The sequence below is a fragment of the Silene latifolia genome, chromosome Y (assembly GCF_048544455.1).
Source record: "Silene latifolia isolate original U9 population chromosome Y, ASM4854445v1, whole genome shotgun sequence".
Classification (NCBI taxonomy): domain Eukaryota; kingdom Viridiplantae; phylum Streptophyta; class Magnoliopsida; order Caryophyllales; family Caryophyllaceae; genus Silene; species Silene latifolia.
This window is the reverse complement of record NC_133538.1, coordinates 165,220,471-165,237,505: the sequence shown is the minus strand read 5'-3', so window position 1 is coordinate 165,237,505 and position 17,035 is coordinate 165,220,471. Positions and strand designations below refer to the sequence as shown.

General features: G+C 38.7%; 1 non-coding gene across 1 annotated transcript; it reads right to left on the bottom strand.

The window, feature by feature from the left end:
• Positions 1-4,723: 4,723 nt before the first annotated feature.
• Positions 4,724-4,830, bottom strand: LOC141634680 (small nucleolar RNA R71). The gene has a single exon (XR_012539405.1). It is a non-coding gene; the product is annotated as a small nucleolar RNA R71 (small nucleolar RNA).
• Positions 4,831-17,035: the final 12,205 nt, after the last annotated feature.

Genomic DNA, 17,035 nt, shown 5'->3' with positions numbered 1-17,035 from the left:
TCTTTCTAGCCTAAGAAAGAGAAATAAGAAGTTTTTGGAAAGATGCTTAGTTGAATAAGAAGTTATTCAAAAAAATTAATCTTTCCTAGTAAAGCTAGGACTAGTGAGAAGTGCTAAGCTAAATAATCTTGTCAATTGTTACAAGATTCTACAAAACATATACCTAGTGCATTGTGTGTGGATGGAATACTTGATCAGTACAAGTTATATTATTCATCACAAATTCGTTCGTTATGTGATAGTCGATAAGAAAGTTCTTTCAAGTTAAAGAACCGAAACCAAGGTCGGGAACCTTGATGTGCACTTGGTAAGATTCATGCTATGAGAGAGAACATGAATGTAAAGGAAATGCAAGTGTAAGAAGTTTGAACACATGGACACATGGGATGTTAAACTTCTATTGCAGTCAATGAGTGTTTACACTTATGATATACATCACAAGGTTGTAATATGATATTGACTACCCGAGTGTGATGTCGACATTTGTCGTTTGAGTTATTATTAACTCACCTTGTACATTGTTATATCCAAACGGGTTGTGAAGACAATTGAACCCCGTTAAAGTGAACATGGATTAACACTGTTTTTTCCCATAGTTACTTATATGAGGTGACGTCTCGAAGTGACTAGAGTGTGATGCGATTGATGGCAAGTTCAAGTGCCATAGAGTCATGAGAGATGACTAGTCGATCACATAGGCAGACTGTTAGGAACATTTTGTCGGGCCTAATGACCGCTTATAGAGTTCTGGCAAATTTATATAGCCTGGTCATGGCGAGAGCTACTATAGTATTCAAATGAGTCGATTCTTTTGACTAAATATTATTCGCCTAAGATGGCACAGTTTCAGATTAACTTTGATTTGTGTTACTACGACCTTCGTAAATGGGGTCAAATGGGCATATTTTGGGTTATGATGGTTGTGGCTAGTCGAAGGGAATGAGTGCGATAGGAATTGTCCACCCCTAGTCAGGGTTATAACAATATCTCAGGGCCACTCGAGGAGAATGAACTGGAAATGCGTGGCCACACTCGGAAAGTATCTATGATAGATAAGTCCGGTCAATCAGTTATTCTCCAGATCGAGGAAACCACTCTCGATATGATCACTTGCAAGTACGACCTGAAAGACACCTTGCATTGAGTGAGAGATAGTAATAGGACAAGAGAATTGGTGACGCACACTTGTCGAGGACAAGTGGGAGATTGTTGGAATAAGTGTCCTCCGACAATAATGCGATCACGACTATTGATCATGATGATCACATGTTTAAATCTCATTATAAAGAATACAATTGGGAAGTAATATTGTTACTGTCAACTGGTCAACATATATCGGTAATGATTGGCTGACTAGAGTTTGACATTCGCGTCGTCGATGCGGCGGTGGTGATCGATTAACCCCTAGGTCATACCTATAGGGCAACACTCTTAATTGATTATTTAATTAATCGTATAATGTTACGAGTTAATTAAATTACTTGAAAATTGACGGACGATTTTGGAAATAAAATTTACGTATCAAATTGAAATGTGATTAAATGAGATACGGTCTGAGTAATCAAATTGTATGATTACTTGGATGAAATAATTGTTTAATGTAACAATTAAATTTGAATGAATTGTTATAAATACAAACTGTTGTGATTTATAAATTGGTAAAATTTTTGGTACAAGTAATTATGATATTACTAAGTCGATTTTTTGTATGTGACGTATTTTTGATAATACGTTGATTTTTAATATGTTAAAAATACATAACAAATTTATGTGACATGTGACATGTGACATATTGACAATTGACAAAAATAATATGGAATCCATATTACACAATGTGCCGAAAAATTGGAGGAGTATTAGGCTTAATATTGTGTTTATAATTAAGTGGTAAACATAATGATTGAAAAGGAAGAGTAGCCATGCAACCCTATAAACCTTTTGAAGGCAAACTAATGCATGCATTGGCTCTATTTTTCTTCCCTCCTCTTCCTTGCCCGGTTTTTCACAAAGGAAAAACAAAAGGGTTTTTCCTTATATTCTCCTAATACACTACATTAATTTTTAGTGTATTATTATTCATTCTCACTTTCATTTTTATCTAAACAAGTTTTAGAGAGATAAAAAGCTTCCATTTTCTCCTCATAAACCGAGATATTCAAGTGTTAAATAATATTTTGGTTCAATTTTCTACTAGATTAATATTATACTAGTATTTATAATATTAATTTGAATTAAGAGAAAGCCTTGGGTATTAAGCTTAGGGAGAGATCCTGATGTGACCATAATTGGCGCATATTTAGCCCCCGAATTACCCTTGTTTCCATGCTTTTTAGTGCTTATTTGGGTCATTTCTTATCTTTAGTTCTTTGTTTTGCATGTTCTTTGAGATTTTGATCCCTTGGTAGGAAAGGAGTAAGAATCTTGCATTTTCGTGGCAAAACAAGACTAAATTGATCAAATTCAATGACCAAGCATCAAGGAGAGACAAGATTAGAAGGCCTTTGTACATATCATAGTAGAAGAGCAATGTTGAGAAAGGATCCTTGAGTCCCCAAGGAAATCCCCAAGGAATTTATGAAGAAAAGGGAAGAAAAAGAAGAAGTATCGATCGACAATCCGAGCGGATTGTCGGCAATCCGCCCGTCCCGCCTATCCACAATCCGGCGTCCCAGTGGACTGAATCCGCTCGGATTCCCCTCAACAATCCGCCCGGATTCCTTAATCCGCTCGGATTCCATCGACCAAATCCGGCCGTCCCGACCCTAATCCGCCCGGATTCCTTCTGTGTGGGTTGTCTTCTTCAAGCTACGAAAAAGAGAAGCCCTTCTCTCCAAAAATAAAGCTTCTCCTTGCTCTACTTAAAAAGTGTAATTACTAGTTTAGCCCTTAGTTAACCCTAATGCATCCTCCTTAATTTTCACTATAAATACCCCATTAATCTAATTAGAGGAGCATGTTCTTCTTATCAATAATTAGTGTAGTTAATATCAATCAAATCTCTCTTCAATATTGTAATCAAGTATTAATCAAGTTTTAATCCAAGTTTTAGTTCTTTAATCTCTCTTTTGTTCATCCTTTATTTTGGGTAATTGAAGATTATTTGGGTTATTATTGGGAGATTGACAACCTCTCAATCTAGCATTCAAGTACTTCTATTATTCTTGCTTTATTATTGGAATCATTAGTAGGTATAATCTCTTAATCCCTTGTTTAATTATTGTTAATTACTTTCATTTATTCATCATGTTTCATATTGTTGGTATGATTGACAACCTTGCTAGCATGATCAACATGATAATGAGTGAGTAGTCTCTTAGCTAGGGTTAATGGGTGATTAGGGGAAACCAAACATGGGAATGATTCATGCTTAAATTAATATGCTTTCATATCTTATTTGCTTGCTTGTTTTGATCTCAACTCATGCACATGTTATATTTGATGAAATGCTAAGCCTATGAATCCTTGCATTTACTATCATCTCCTATCTTTTCAATGAGACTTGTAAGACATAACCCAACTCGAGTCTCATTAGACCATGCATGTTGTTGAGTAGGGAAGATTAAGTCGACTTGTAGGTGTTGTACAATCTAATCGATTCGGCTCAGGGACCCAAACTTTCCTAGGATTGTAAGATATAACCCAACTCAATCCATCACAACAATAATTGCTTGCTTATAATTTGAGAACATGTTTGTATGATCATATCCCATGATTCCCCTATGATCCCATGACACCCTAGTGCCTTTAATCAATTGTTTACACCCCTTTAATTCATCTTGTTTGTTTATTTTCATTGTTATTCTAGTTTAGTAACCTTCTACATCAACCCAATTTGTGACACCCCTTAGACACCACTAGTTACAATAGAAATCTCATTTCAACTCCCGTCCCTTGGGATCCGACCTTTACTTGCCTCTTTACTAATTGTAGAGTTGCTTGTTAAGCTATAAATTGTGTTTTGATTCGACCGTGACCAACGACCACATCTATCTATTTGTGAATACTAAACGGACCGATCAAAAATGGCGCGTTGCGGGGATGGTGTTTGTTTGATTTAGATTTCCTTTTTGTTATTAGTTGTGTCTTTCTTCGCCTTGAGGAAATAAAAATCCTCAAGGTTTGTTCTAATTGTTTTTGAGTTGTTTGATATTTTGCATGTCTAGAAGGTTACAAAGTGATTTGTTACCTTTTGACCGTGAAATCGAAAGAACCTTGACGAATAATAGGAGACTTGTTAGGAGGAATTTGAGAGGTGTTGGTGAAGTTGTTCAACCCACTAGTGAGTTTGTCAATCCTTTCGCAATAGAAGGAGAAGAAAACCCATTACACAATACCCTACAAAATCCACCTACAATGCCAAAATTTCGTCACACTCGTACCCACCGAGGAGAATCTACCAAATGGTACTCCTACACCGCAACATCTCACCGGAAATTTTATTGCCAAGTCCGCCTTCATCCAACTAGTTGAGAGGAGCCAATTCGGGGGAATGCCTAGTGAGGATGCTCATTCTCATATGGAAACCTTTTGCGATTATTGTGATGCTATCTCTCAAACGGGCGTGACTCAAGACCAAATAAGATGGGTCTTATTTCCTTTTTCCTTAATCGGCACCGCAAAGCAATGGTTGAAGGGCCTTGATAAGGCCACCCTTGGAATAGATTCTTGGAAGAAGTTGGCTCTAGCTTTCTACAAAAAATTCTACCCACCGGAAAAGACCAACATGCTAAGAGCTCAAATTACGGGTTTCAAGCAAAGGGATGAAGAGTCTTTGTATGAAGCTTGGGAGCGGTTCAAGGGAATTTGTCGCTCATGTCCTCACCATGGACTTAGCGAATGGTTTTTGGTGCAACAATTTTGGAATGGTTTATATGAAGATTCTAGGAACATTCTCAATATGGGATCAAATGGAATGTTCACCGAAGTTGATGACAATCAAACATGGAACAAGATTGAGGAAATGGCGGTCCATAATTCACAATATAGTAGACCTCGCAAGGCTACTAGAGGAGGAAAGCATGAAGTGGACTCCGTTACTCAATTGGGTGCTCAACTTAGTGCTCACATTGACACAATCAACTTGAAGTTTGAACAAGCTATGGCTAGACTTGAGGAAAACTCAAAATCATCGAAGCATCATGTCAATGCCATGACGGCATCCTCATCAATCCCAAGTGGGATATGTGAGAATTGTGGAACTTTGGGTCATGACCCAAGTGAGTGTAGGGAAACAACCGAACAAGTTAATGCTTTCCAAGCTTACAAAAGTGGTACCCCTTATTCAAATTTTTACAATGAAAACACCAAGTTCCATCCAAATCTCTCATACAAGAGCCAAAATGTTCAAAACCCTCAAACAACATACACTCCACCACCCATGAGAAATCAAAATCAAAGACCCTTTTACAATCAAAACCAAGGTTACCAAAATCAAAATCCATACAATCACCAAAATGACCAAGGCTTTGATGTCCAAAAAGCGGTCCTCCAAATGCAAAAGAATCAACAAGAATTTTTCACCCAAATGCAAAAATATAGCCAAGCAAAAGAAACCACCATCAACAACATTCTAGCTCACACCAAGATGTTGGAAACACAATTGACTCAACTAGCATCTTCAAGCTCACAAAGACAAAGGGGCAATTACCACCTCAAAGTAATCCCCCTAGACATGAAACGGTTAGTGCCATTCACTTGAGAAGTGGTACAAGGTATGAAGCACCGAAGAAGCAAGTTGAGGATGAAGTTGTGGAAGCTAGTGAAAAGGAAGAAATTGTGCAAAACTCCAAAGATGGAGAATCATCAAAAGAAGAAAGTTCAAAGAAAAATGAAGACAAGGCCAAAGAGAAGGAGCCCATTGTGATTAGACTTTCTTTTCCAAGTCGTCAAGCCAAGCCCAAATTTGATGATCAACTTGGAAAGTTCATGGAAATTGTGAAGAATTTAGAAGTCTCAATTCCTTTCACGGAATTAATCAACCACGTTCTGGCCTATGCAAAGTACATGAAAGATATCCTCACAAAGAAGAAGTCGATCCGGAAACTTGAGACTATCGCCTTCACTAAGGTGAGTAGTGCAATACTTCAAGGGAGTTCACCTCCAAAGTTAAAGGATCCGGGAAGCTTCTCAATACCGTGTACCATTGGCGACACGACGATCAACAAAGCCTTATGTGATCTAGGGGCTAGTGTGAGTGTCATGCCGTACTCGGTAAGTAAAAGGTTGGGAATGGGAGAGCTTAAATGCACCAACATCACACTTAAAATGGCCGATAGATCGACGAAGACACCATTAGGGATATGGGAAGATGTCCCCGTGCGAATTGGGAAGTTTTTCATCCCAGTGGACTTTGTCATTGTTGATATGGAGGAAGATTCCAACATCCCAATTATCCTAGGAAGACCTTTCCTACACACCGCCGGTGCGGTGATTGATGTGAAACATGGAGAGCTCACTCTAGAAGTGGGAGATGAAAGCATAACTTTTAATCTTGACAAGACCATGAGAGCTCCTCGTTTGCATGAGCCATGTTTCATGATTGATCATTATAGCCGAAAACATGAAAGGAAGAAATCGGAACTCCAATGGAGGAAGAAAATTGAAGATGCTCCATTCAAAGAGCAAGTGAATTGTGACAAGGAGAGTTTGCAAAGCTCATCAAAATCAACCAAGGAAGAAGAGGATGGCCTCATTGGCCAAGAGAAGAAATTGGGAGAGTTGTCTCCATCTAAGCAAGAGATTTTCAATGATCAACTCAATGAAGTTTGTGGTCTTTGGGACGACGATTTTGAAGGGATTTTTAATCCCTACATTGGGCATGCCATCGATCATGATCAACAACAAGGGCCACGGTCTATTGAGAACCTCTACCATAATAATGAACAAGCTTTTGATTACTTTTTCAAGGTGTTGAGCAACATCAACAACACCTTGAACATGCCCCCTTGACATCTCATCAAGAATGAGAGTTTGGTGGAGTCCTCCCTAAACCACCACTTGTAAATATTTCTAACTCCCTAACTTACATTTCAATTCTTGTATTGCATTTTTGTCATTTTTGGATTTTTATTTACTTTGATCAAAATAATTGTCATGTAAGAGAGAAGTGAGGGAGGGACTAACAACTTCAATTGATGTGTAGTGCTTTACCTTAGTGTGGGGATGGGAATTGCTTAGGCTATCCATGCCTTAGTAATGCCCCCACAACGAAGAACACAAAAAATGAAGAAGAATAGAAGAATGGTAAAGGGAAATGCGTTGTGCACGAATGGAATGAATCCGGGTACAAAGGACCAGAATCCGAGCGGATTCCCAAAAATCCGCCCGTCTTGTGCAATCCGAGCGTCCTGACCAAAAGACGCCCGTCCTGAACTGAACTGAAATTTGAAATTTTCCTGACTGTTAAAGAATCCGAGCGGATTCCCAAAAATCCGCCCGTCTTGAAGAATCCGGCCGTCTTGTAAAAAAGACGCCCGTCTTTGCAGCTGAGGAAAAACAAGCAAAAATCTCGGTGAAATCCGTGCATCTCTCGAAGAAATCCGCCCGTCCCGTGTTCAGACAATCCGAGCGGATTGTACCAAATCCGCCCGTCTTTAGGCGAGATTTCGCAAAGATTGAAGAAGCAGAATCCGCACGGATTGTGCCTAATCCGCACGGATTGCCCCTGCAGTTTTGAAAATTTCGGTCTCTTTATAACCCCTCCCACCTTCATTCATTCATTCATTCATTCATAAACACTACCCACAACATCAAAACCCTCATCCTCTCCATCATAAAAACAAAAACCCTCAACAACATTCAACAAAAACAAATCAAACCACCCTTCCAACAACAAATTAATCACTCAACCTTCAAAAAAAAATCAAAACCAAGAACAAAATCTTCAACCTTTGAGTCGATTTTTGTTTTCATAAAGTCAAAGCCTTTCACCTTTAAATCGATTTGGGCATCCTACATATTGAAGATTTTTCATTCTTTTCTTGGTTAAGCTCATCAATGGCAAGGACTAAGGGTGCAACAAAGGCAACCAAGGCACTAAAGGCTAAGGCACTCTCACAAAGGCAAAAGACTCTTCAAACAAAGAAAGCTTTGGCTATGGTGGTGGCAACACCAAACTTGGAAGTACAACAACAACAACAACCTTCTATGGGACCATCAACATCCTCTACTCCGGTAATTAATCAACTTTTGCATTATCCGGAGGTAACTTTTATTTCCGATACCCATAGAAATACCTTTGTCAAGTTTGCTATGAAGTCATTACAATCCACCAAATTCATATGTAAAGATGCCTTGGAAAAATTGGGTGTTCTTGAACAAACAAAAGCCTTTTTCAAAGCCATGGGGTTGGAGAAATTGTTTGAAACAAAGGAATTGACATACCCCTCCCTTGTCTTGGAATTTTTAAGTTCTTTGAAAGTCACCAAAGTTGAGAATAGGGAAAATATCGAGTTTCGTCTAGCTAATGTTAGTAGACGCATTACCTTTAAGGAATTGGGTGAAATTTTGGGTCTTAGTGATGAAGAAAGCTATTTCAAGAGTTATGGAAAGTATGACCCCGAACCTCTTTGGGAGGCAATCTCCGGGAAGAAATTTGAGGATTTTCATGCATGTCGTGCTCTTTTGGTCCATCATCCGGGCATAAGAGTATGGCACAAGGTTGTGGGAAATACCATAATTGCTAGGAAAGACACCAATCATTTCACAAGACTCGATTTTATTCTCCTTGAATCGGCTTTGAATATCGGAAGAATTCACACCAAGCCTTACAATTCTTTGAGGCTATTGGTTAATAGATGGCTTAATGTTGATAATGGGAAGAAGGGCACGACCGTTATTGTCAATGGCGGGCTAGTCACGGTTCTAGCTAAGCACTTTGATCCTAATTTCAATAAGGATAAGAAGTACAAAGCAAAGGAAGGTGGCCATCTTATTGATATGCACATTATGATTAACAAGTTCAAGTGGGTTGCCCATAACCCCCTTGACACTAAATATGGATGGCTAACTAGTGAAGCTAGATCGTTCACCTTGCCCTCGAAGATTTGTCGCCTAAGTGTCCACCGGACCAATTATCTACTTCCCCTTTCCGAAGAAGCCGAGTATATCATTCAACAACAAAAGGGTGATCTTGAAACCCCCTCCTCTTCCATTATCATACCACCTTACCCCTTTGAGTATGAAGAGTTCAAGCCGGAAGGAATTGAAATTGGGAAAGACTATGTGACTCTTCTTATGCAAGCAATGCACAAGCAAGCCCATGAAGATCGGAAAAATGCGTATTTGGCTCAATATCCACCCCTCCTACATCTAGCTAGGCAAGGACTCCTTGATCCATCTTGTCCTTTGCCTAGTTGGGCGGATAGAGAAGTCTTATTTCCGGGTGCATCTACGGACGTGGTGGGAGATAATGAGGTTGTTGGAAATGATGAAGAAGTTGATGATAATATTGAGGAAGAAGCAATGGAAGGAGAAAGAGATGGTGAAGATGATGATGAGGAAGAAGATGAGGAAGAAAGTGACAAGGAAAGTGGCAATGTGACCACTTCTCATGAGGGAAGTGGTGATGATGATAGCATGATGGAAGACTAGCAAGCCTTGGAGACTCCTACACTCCCATGGTTTGTCTATATCTCTTTGTATTTTATTTCATTTTGATCATTGTTGGTTTAGTCCTAGCAACATCAAAGGACTCACACCTCGGTACCATTGAGGTGTCTTTATTGTTCCCATTTGTAAAATCCAAAATGACAAACTAGTTTCATGCATAGCATAGTGTGTGCATTAACTATACCCATCCTTGGACATTAGCAATAGTGTCTCACTCGGTTTGGGGAAGTTAATGCATACACAACGGGAGGTAATCTAAATTATCCTCTCCGTCATAACAAAAAACCATGCATCATGTAGTGTAGCTTACTATAGAATTGCATTTAGTATAGAAATCATGCATCATGTTTGCATAATTTCCATCATTTTGGCCATTGAGGACAATGCCCATATTAGTGTGGGGATGGGAATTCTAACATTTAACTCTTATTCAAAAACCCATAAAAATTGAAAAAAAATTGAAAACCCAAAAACAAGTTCATTTCCTTTGTATATATTGTCTAGTATATATTGTGTTTGTTTTATCCTTGTTCACATTGATTGACTACGCCACATCCGAGACATGAGGATATTGAAGACCGCATGGTATGATCTTTCCAATCTCCTTTTTCCTCTTTATGTTAATGACTATGTGGCTTTATTTTGATTGATGCGGTAAAAACAATGTGAACTTAGGACTTGCACTTAGATTATATGTCATATTAGTTGGTAGAATCATATGCATTACGATGTATAAATGCTAGTTGTATCATGGCATGTAGTTGCATGTTAGAAAAATTTTGCGAAACCGTCTATTTGGGAAGCTTGACAAGTGTATATAGGCCCTAGTAGATGCCTTTTGTTCTTAAGACTTTGCTTGTTAGAATGCTTGTAAAACACCCTAGGATGTGTCATGCTAGTATCCGTTGACCCATGGTTTAAGGCCTAGTCAAGAGTACCTTGTGGTGTGATAACTCCTTGGCTACCGTTTATTCCAAGGTGACCCTTGAAACCATGCATCCATCCATCATCCATGTTCTACCATACATTTTTGTCATCAAAGGGAATGGGCACAAAAAGAAATCAATTTGAGTTCAATGAAATGAAAAGTGAAAGAAAGTTTGCAAAAATGCATCAAAAGAAAAGAGGAGCAAAAATAGAACTCCTAAAAAGCTTCAAATACAAGGCACCCTCGTTACTAATTGGGGTGACTTTGAAAATGTTCAAAAAGAAATGCAAAAGTTGTCAAGTATTGAAATGCCAAAAATAAAAAAGAAATGGCAAGAAAGTGTTCTCAAATGTTATATGCCACAAGAAATTGGGGGGAAAACAAAAACAAAAGCAAACTCCCAAAGTGAAACTCAAATATCTATTGATCCCTTTATCCATCATATCCATTTTTGTGCATGGTAGAGAGGGGACGACCCTTCTTCTTGTCTAGGCAAGAGGGGGAATTCTGCGATCCTCCAGTGTTTCTAACACCATAGGGAGTCTACTCTTGACAAAAGCATTTAACGATTGAGGACAAAGGTACCCTATCTTGACACATTTTGGAGATGATTTATTGGTATCCTTCTAGGCTTAGTAGTTTGAACAAATTGCATCTATGAAGGATTGTGTACCCTTGAATTGCTTCCCTTGTAGATAATTTCCGCCACTTGATGAGGGAGTGGCTATTCTTTTTGTAGATGCATCCATTATGTGTTTTTGTGTGCTTAATGCTTGGATGTGTCGCCATTTTGGCAAGACCCACCTTGCCTTGCAAGAAGGCATCCTACCTCATGGTTGTCTTGTTGTGAGTTGAAGGGGCTGAGTGAGACCCGCTAATTGTCTCATATCGGCTATATTATTAGGATAGGTTAGTATTGGTCCTAGTCTTTGTCACCTCTTTACTCGGGACGAGCAAAGGTTCGGTTTGGGGATATTTGATGTGACCATAATTGGCGCATATTTAGCCCCCGAATTACCCTTGTTTCCTTGCTTTTTAGTGCTTATTTGGGTCATTTCTTATCTTTAGTTCTTTGTTTTGCATATTCTTTGAGATTTTGATCCCTTGGTAGGAAAGGAGTAAGAATCTTGCATTTTCGTGGCAAAACAAGACTAAATTGATCAAATTCAATGACCAAGCATCAAGGAGAGACAAGATTAGAAGGCCTTTGTACATATCATAGTAGAAGAGCAATGTTGAGAAAGGATCCTTGAGTCCCCAAGGAAATCCCCAAGGAATTTATGAAGAAAAGGGAAGAAAAAGAAGAAGTATCACGATCGACAATCCGAGCGGATTGTCGGCAATCCGCCCGTCCGCCTATCCACAATCCGAGCGTCCCGGTGGAATCCGCTCGGATTCCCCTCAACAATCCGCCCCGGATTCCCAGAATCCGCTCGGATTCCATCGACCAAATCCGCCGTCCCGACCCTAATCCGCCCGGATTCCTTCTGTGTGGGTTGTCTTCTTCAAGCTACGAAAAGAGAAGCCCTTCTCTCCAAAAATACCGGCTTCTCCTTGCTCTACTTAAAAAGTGTAATTACTAGTTTAGCCCTTAGTTAACCCTAATGCATCCTCCCTAATTTTCACTATAAATACCCCATTAATCTAATTAGAGGAGCATGTTCTTCTTATCAATAATTAGTGTAGTTAATATCAATCAAATCTCTCTTCAATATTGTAATCAAGTATTAATCAAGTTTTAATCCAAGTTTTAGTTCTTTAATCTCTCTTTTGTTCATCCTTTATTTTGGGTAATTGAAGATTATTTGGGTTATTATTGGGAGATTGACAACCTCTCAATCTAGCATTCAAGTACTTCTATTATTCTTGCTTTATTATTGGAATAATTAGTAGGTATAATCTCTTAATCCCTTGTTTAATTATTGTTAATTACTTTCATTTATTCATCATGTTTCATATTGTTGGTATGATTGACAACTTTGCTAGCATGATCAACATGATAATGAGTGAGTAGTCTCTTAGCTAGGGTTAATGGGTGATTAGGGGAAACCAACATGGGGAATAATTCATGCTTAAATTAATATGCTTTCATATCTTATTTGCTTGCTTGTTTTGATCTCAACTCATGCACATGTTATATTTGATGAAATGCTAAGCCTATGAATCCTTGCATTTACTATCATCTCCTATCTTTTCAATGAGACTTGTAAGACATAACCCAACTCGAGTCTCATTAGACCATGCATGTTGTTGAGTAGGGAAGATTAAGTCGACTTGTAGGTGTTGTACAATCTAATCGATTAAATAAAGGGACCCAAACTTTCCTAGGATTGTAAGATATAACCCAACTCAATCCATCACAACAATAATTGCTTGCTTATAATTTGAGAACATGTTTGTATGATCATATCCCATGATTCCCCTATGATCCCATGACACCCTAGTGCCTTTAATCAATTGTTTACACCCCTTTAATTCATCTTATTTGTTTATTTTCATTGTTATTCTAGTTTAGTAACCTTCTACATCAACCCAATTTGTGACACCCCTTAGACACCACTAGTTACAATAGAAATCTCATTTCAACTCCCGTCCCTTGGGATCCGACCTTTACTTGCCTCTTTACTAATTGTAGAGTTGCTTGTTAAGCTATAAATTGTGTTTTGATTCGACCGTGACCAACGACCACATCTATCTATTTGTGAATACTAAACGGACCGATCAGATCCTATACTTGGATCTTTGTTCTTCCATAAAGGAAAGCTCAAGAACAAGAGAGAAAGGTGATCTCTCTTGTGCCCATTAAACCGAAATCATCAATGTAAGGACATGATTTCTCCTCTATTTTTCATATTGTTTGCATGCATAAAATCCACATTTAATTTTATGACAAATTAATTTCGACATATATGAGTATGTTAGTAAGTATTTGAATCCACATTTCTTTCATAGGGATAGCATCGCGCCGAGATAGTGCTGGTGTTAGTGGGTGTCTACCGTTACTCCAGGCGTGGATATACGAGTACTTTCCCAGGTTCCGACCCGGTGGTGGATTCTTTTTTGAGGACCGTCCTCTTGTTGAGGCGTGGATATACGAGTACTTTCCCAGATGTTTGTATTATTGTTTGGAGACGGTATTTAATTAAATGCAACGATATTTAATTAAATGACTTTAAACATAATTTAATTAAAACATTCATTAATTGAAATACAACGACATTACATAAACCACTTAAAATATGATTAAAACATAAACCACTTAAAACATAAATTCAAAACTAACAACAACACCCCATACCCTAAACCCTAAACCCTAAACCCCATACCCTAAACCCTAAACCCTAAACCCTAAACCCCAAACCATAAACGATTATTACTTAAAACATAACATAATTAAATAACTATCGAACTTAATTATCTTCCGATGATGAAGACGACGATTCCTTATCTTCTTCATGGTCATGAACCTCAATTTCTTCAGGTTGGGTAGACATATATTCAGTCAACAAATCATTCAAGTAGAGATATAGAATTCTTTGGCCCGACACTCTATCAGCACATAAGTCTGATAGTCTTGGGTAATCGATCACGGTGAGAATGCGCTCAAAATATGTAAAGATGTCACTTTTTAACCTACGAAACTCCCACATCTTCTCGGTTAATGCTTCATCAGAGACAACCTCATCTGTAATTGCTGGAGTTAGCACATCTTCTCGGTTTCCTTGTAAAATTATACAAAGGCTACCAATTGGAGGCTCTTCAAGCATGTGCCATACAGTGGCACTGGGAACCACTGATTCAAGACGCTCAATTAGAATTGGTAAATTTTGAACAATTAGGTCGATTCTTATTTGATAAACTCTGGTTTTTTGTGCATTTGTGAGATCCATTTTAGTATTGTATGTTGTGAATAGAATTGGATGTTGTGATTAGAATTGGATGTTGTGATTGAAATTGACATAGAATGGCCTATTTATAAGCTAGTAATTGTAACGACTATTTATTAATTGTAACGGCTATTTTTGAATAATAACGGTAACATTTGAATTATAACGATGATTTTGAATTATAACGGTAACATTTGAATTATAACGGTGATTTTGAATTATAACGGTAACATTTGAATTATAACGGTGATTTTGAATTATAACGGTAACATTTGAATTATAACGGTAACATTTGAATTATAACGGTAACATTTTTCAATTATAACGGTGATTTTGAATAATAACGGTGATTTTGAATAATAACGGTTATTTTTAATTATAACGGTTATTTTTGAATACTCATCTATATTAACATATTCATCTTCTTCCAGTTTTCAATCATCCTCATCTTCTTCTACTTTTGACTTATATTTTCTTCCTTATCTATCCACTAATGTCGACATCATCCACAATGGGGAGAAATCACCCAATTGAAGGCCTTAACTTTAAGAATCAACGTTGCAATCTTTGCCGCAAAAACGCTATCATCATGATTTCCGGGTCAATTAATAATCCAATGAAAGCGTACTTTAAGTGTTTAGTTTGCAATAATTTTGTGTCGTGGTTGACTGAAGATCATTTGACAATAACAAAAAGGTTGGAGATAGCATGTGAAGACCAATCACACATATCGTCCAGTTGAACATCGTTGCAAAAACTAGCAAATCGTCGCTACACATCCAATGGTCCTGCCCACAACTAATCTGCTGAAAAAACTCAACTCGTCGAAGTGCTAAATCTAACCCTGACATAACGCTGAGTGGTGATAGAAAACCTCCATATAACTCTGCGTAGATAGAGTCGGTCCTCATCTCCCTCGAACACCATTCCCGCATAACTATATAATCTGTCTCTCGGCCTCGCTGGGCGTGCGATATTACCCGGAATCCACAATGACCGTCATCTCCAACATCCACCCAACCATCGAAGTGGCCCCACAAAACCTCAGGTATACCCCACCGTTTGACCCATGTTGATATAAAGCCAATGGTAAAGTTCCTTCCCAAAGGAGCACCGGGAGTTCCTGATTCGAAATCACCAATTCTTTGTTGAACCTCTGCATTTGTTGAACAGTGAGTACTTGGTGTCCCGAACTTCCTTTCTGCATGCTCAAAACCCGACTTGTTTCTAGTAGTTGAACCTCTTGGACGACCTTTCGGGTGCTCATTAATAGGGGGTGGCAAAATCTCTTGGTCCTCCGGGTCCGGAAATCACGCAACAAGTCTATGGCCGCCCTTAGTTTAAGGGTCACTTTGTGCCTCATATCATTCGCTAATTCATCCCATAAATCACCGTCATTTTTCGGCATTTGTTGAGGAATATCATACACCAATGTCTTCCAAAAGACATGAATATCCTCGAGATGGACCCTCCTACCTTTTCCGTGCAAAGATACCAAATTGCATGCACAAGGTAATCCATGAGTCGTTCGCATCACGTATCGGCATCGATCATTCAATCCGATACCTAAACCAAGGCCTCTAGTAAGTTCTTTCTCCATTAACTCTATGGCCTTAGTAGACACGTTTCCTTGCAATAAGGAGAAAGCACGAGATGTTCTCCTAGGTTTACTCATTTCATCTTCGAGTTCTTTCTTAATCTTCGAGTGTTGACTTTCAAGCATGCCGTGGATACGGGACCACATGGAGTCAAGTGTGAGATGCTTTGACTTCAACCAAGCCTTCAATAGAGAATGTCTTTGACTCAACACGGGAAGTTGTCGTGTTACCAAAATGTAAGACCTCGTTTGTATAGCATAAAACGAACTTCCCTGCGTGTTGACCCCAAGTTGTCCGTACATAATCCACCATTTGTGGCCACTTACGTTGGAAACACTGCCACGCACGCTGAAACGATTCCTCGGTAACTGAATTGATCACCCTAAACCAACCATCTTCATCATTTGAGATGACAAATTTCCTCATACTTTCAGTTTTGAATGTTGTCAAGGCTTTTGCATTGACGGCTTTGTTCACATGCCATCTACACAACAAATGCTCAGCCCGGGGAAATACTTGCTCAAGAGCGCTGATCAAACCCAATTCCCGGTCGGTGACAAATACAGCAGGGGACGCAACTCCGGTGGCATCTAAAATCGCAGCTAACTTTCTCAATGACCACTTGTAATTCACGTCGGACTCGGAAGGAATCGTCGCACATGCAATTAAGAAGGACGATCCCGTGGGTGTCACACCAACCATCTCAATGAGTGGATTCTGGTAAATGTTGGTTTTATAAGTCGAATCCATGAGGACCACATAAGGATAAGCCCGGAACAACTTAATCGCTTCAGGATAAGCCATGAAAATGTGAGTCAACTCTTTTGACTCCTCGGAATCAATCTCGTAGAAGTGGACGTATTTCGCTGCCACCGCTAGAGCCAACATTTCTTTGAGCGGTGTTTCTTTCACCCATTTCTTCTTTCTTAATTTTCCTTGTTTCATTATACAGTTGGGTGCTTGACGGTTGAGGTTTATCGGGGGATCTCAAATGAAGACCATTTTTAATATCC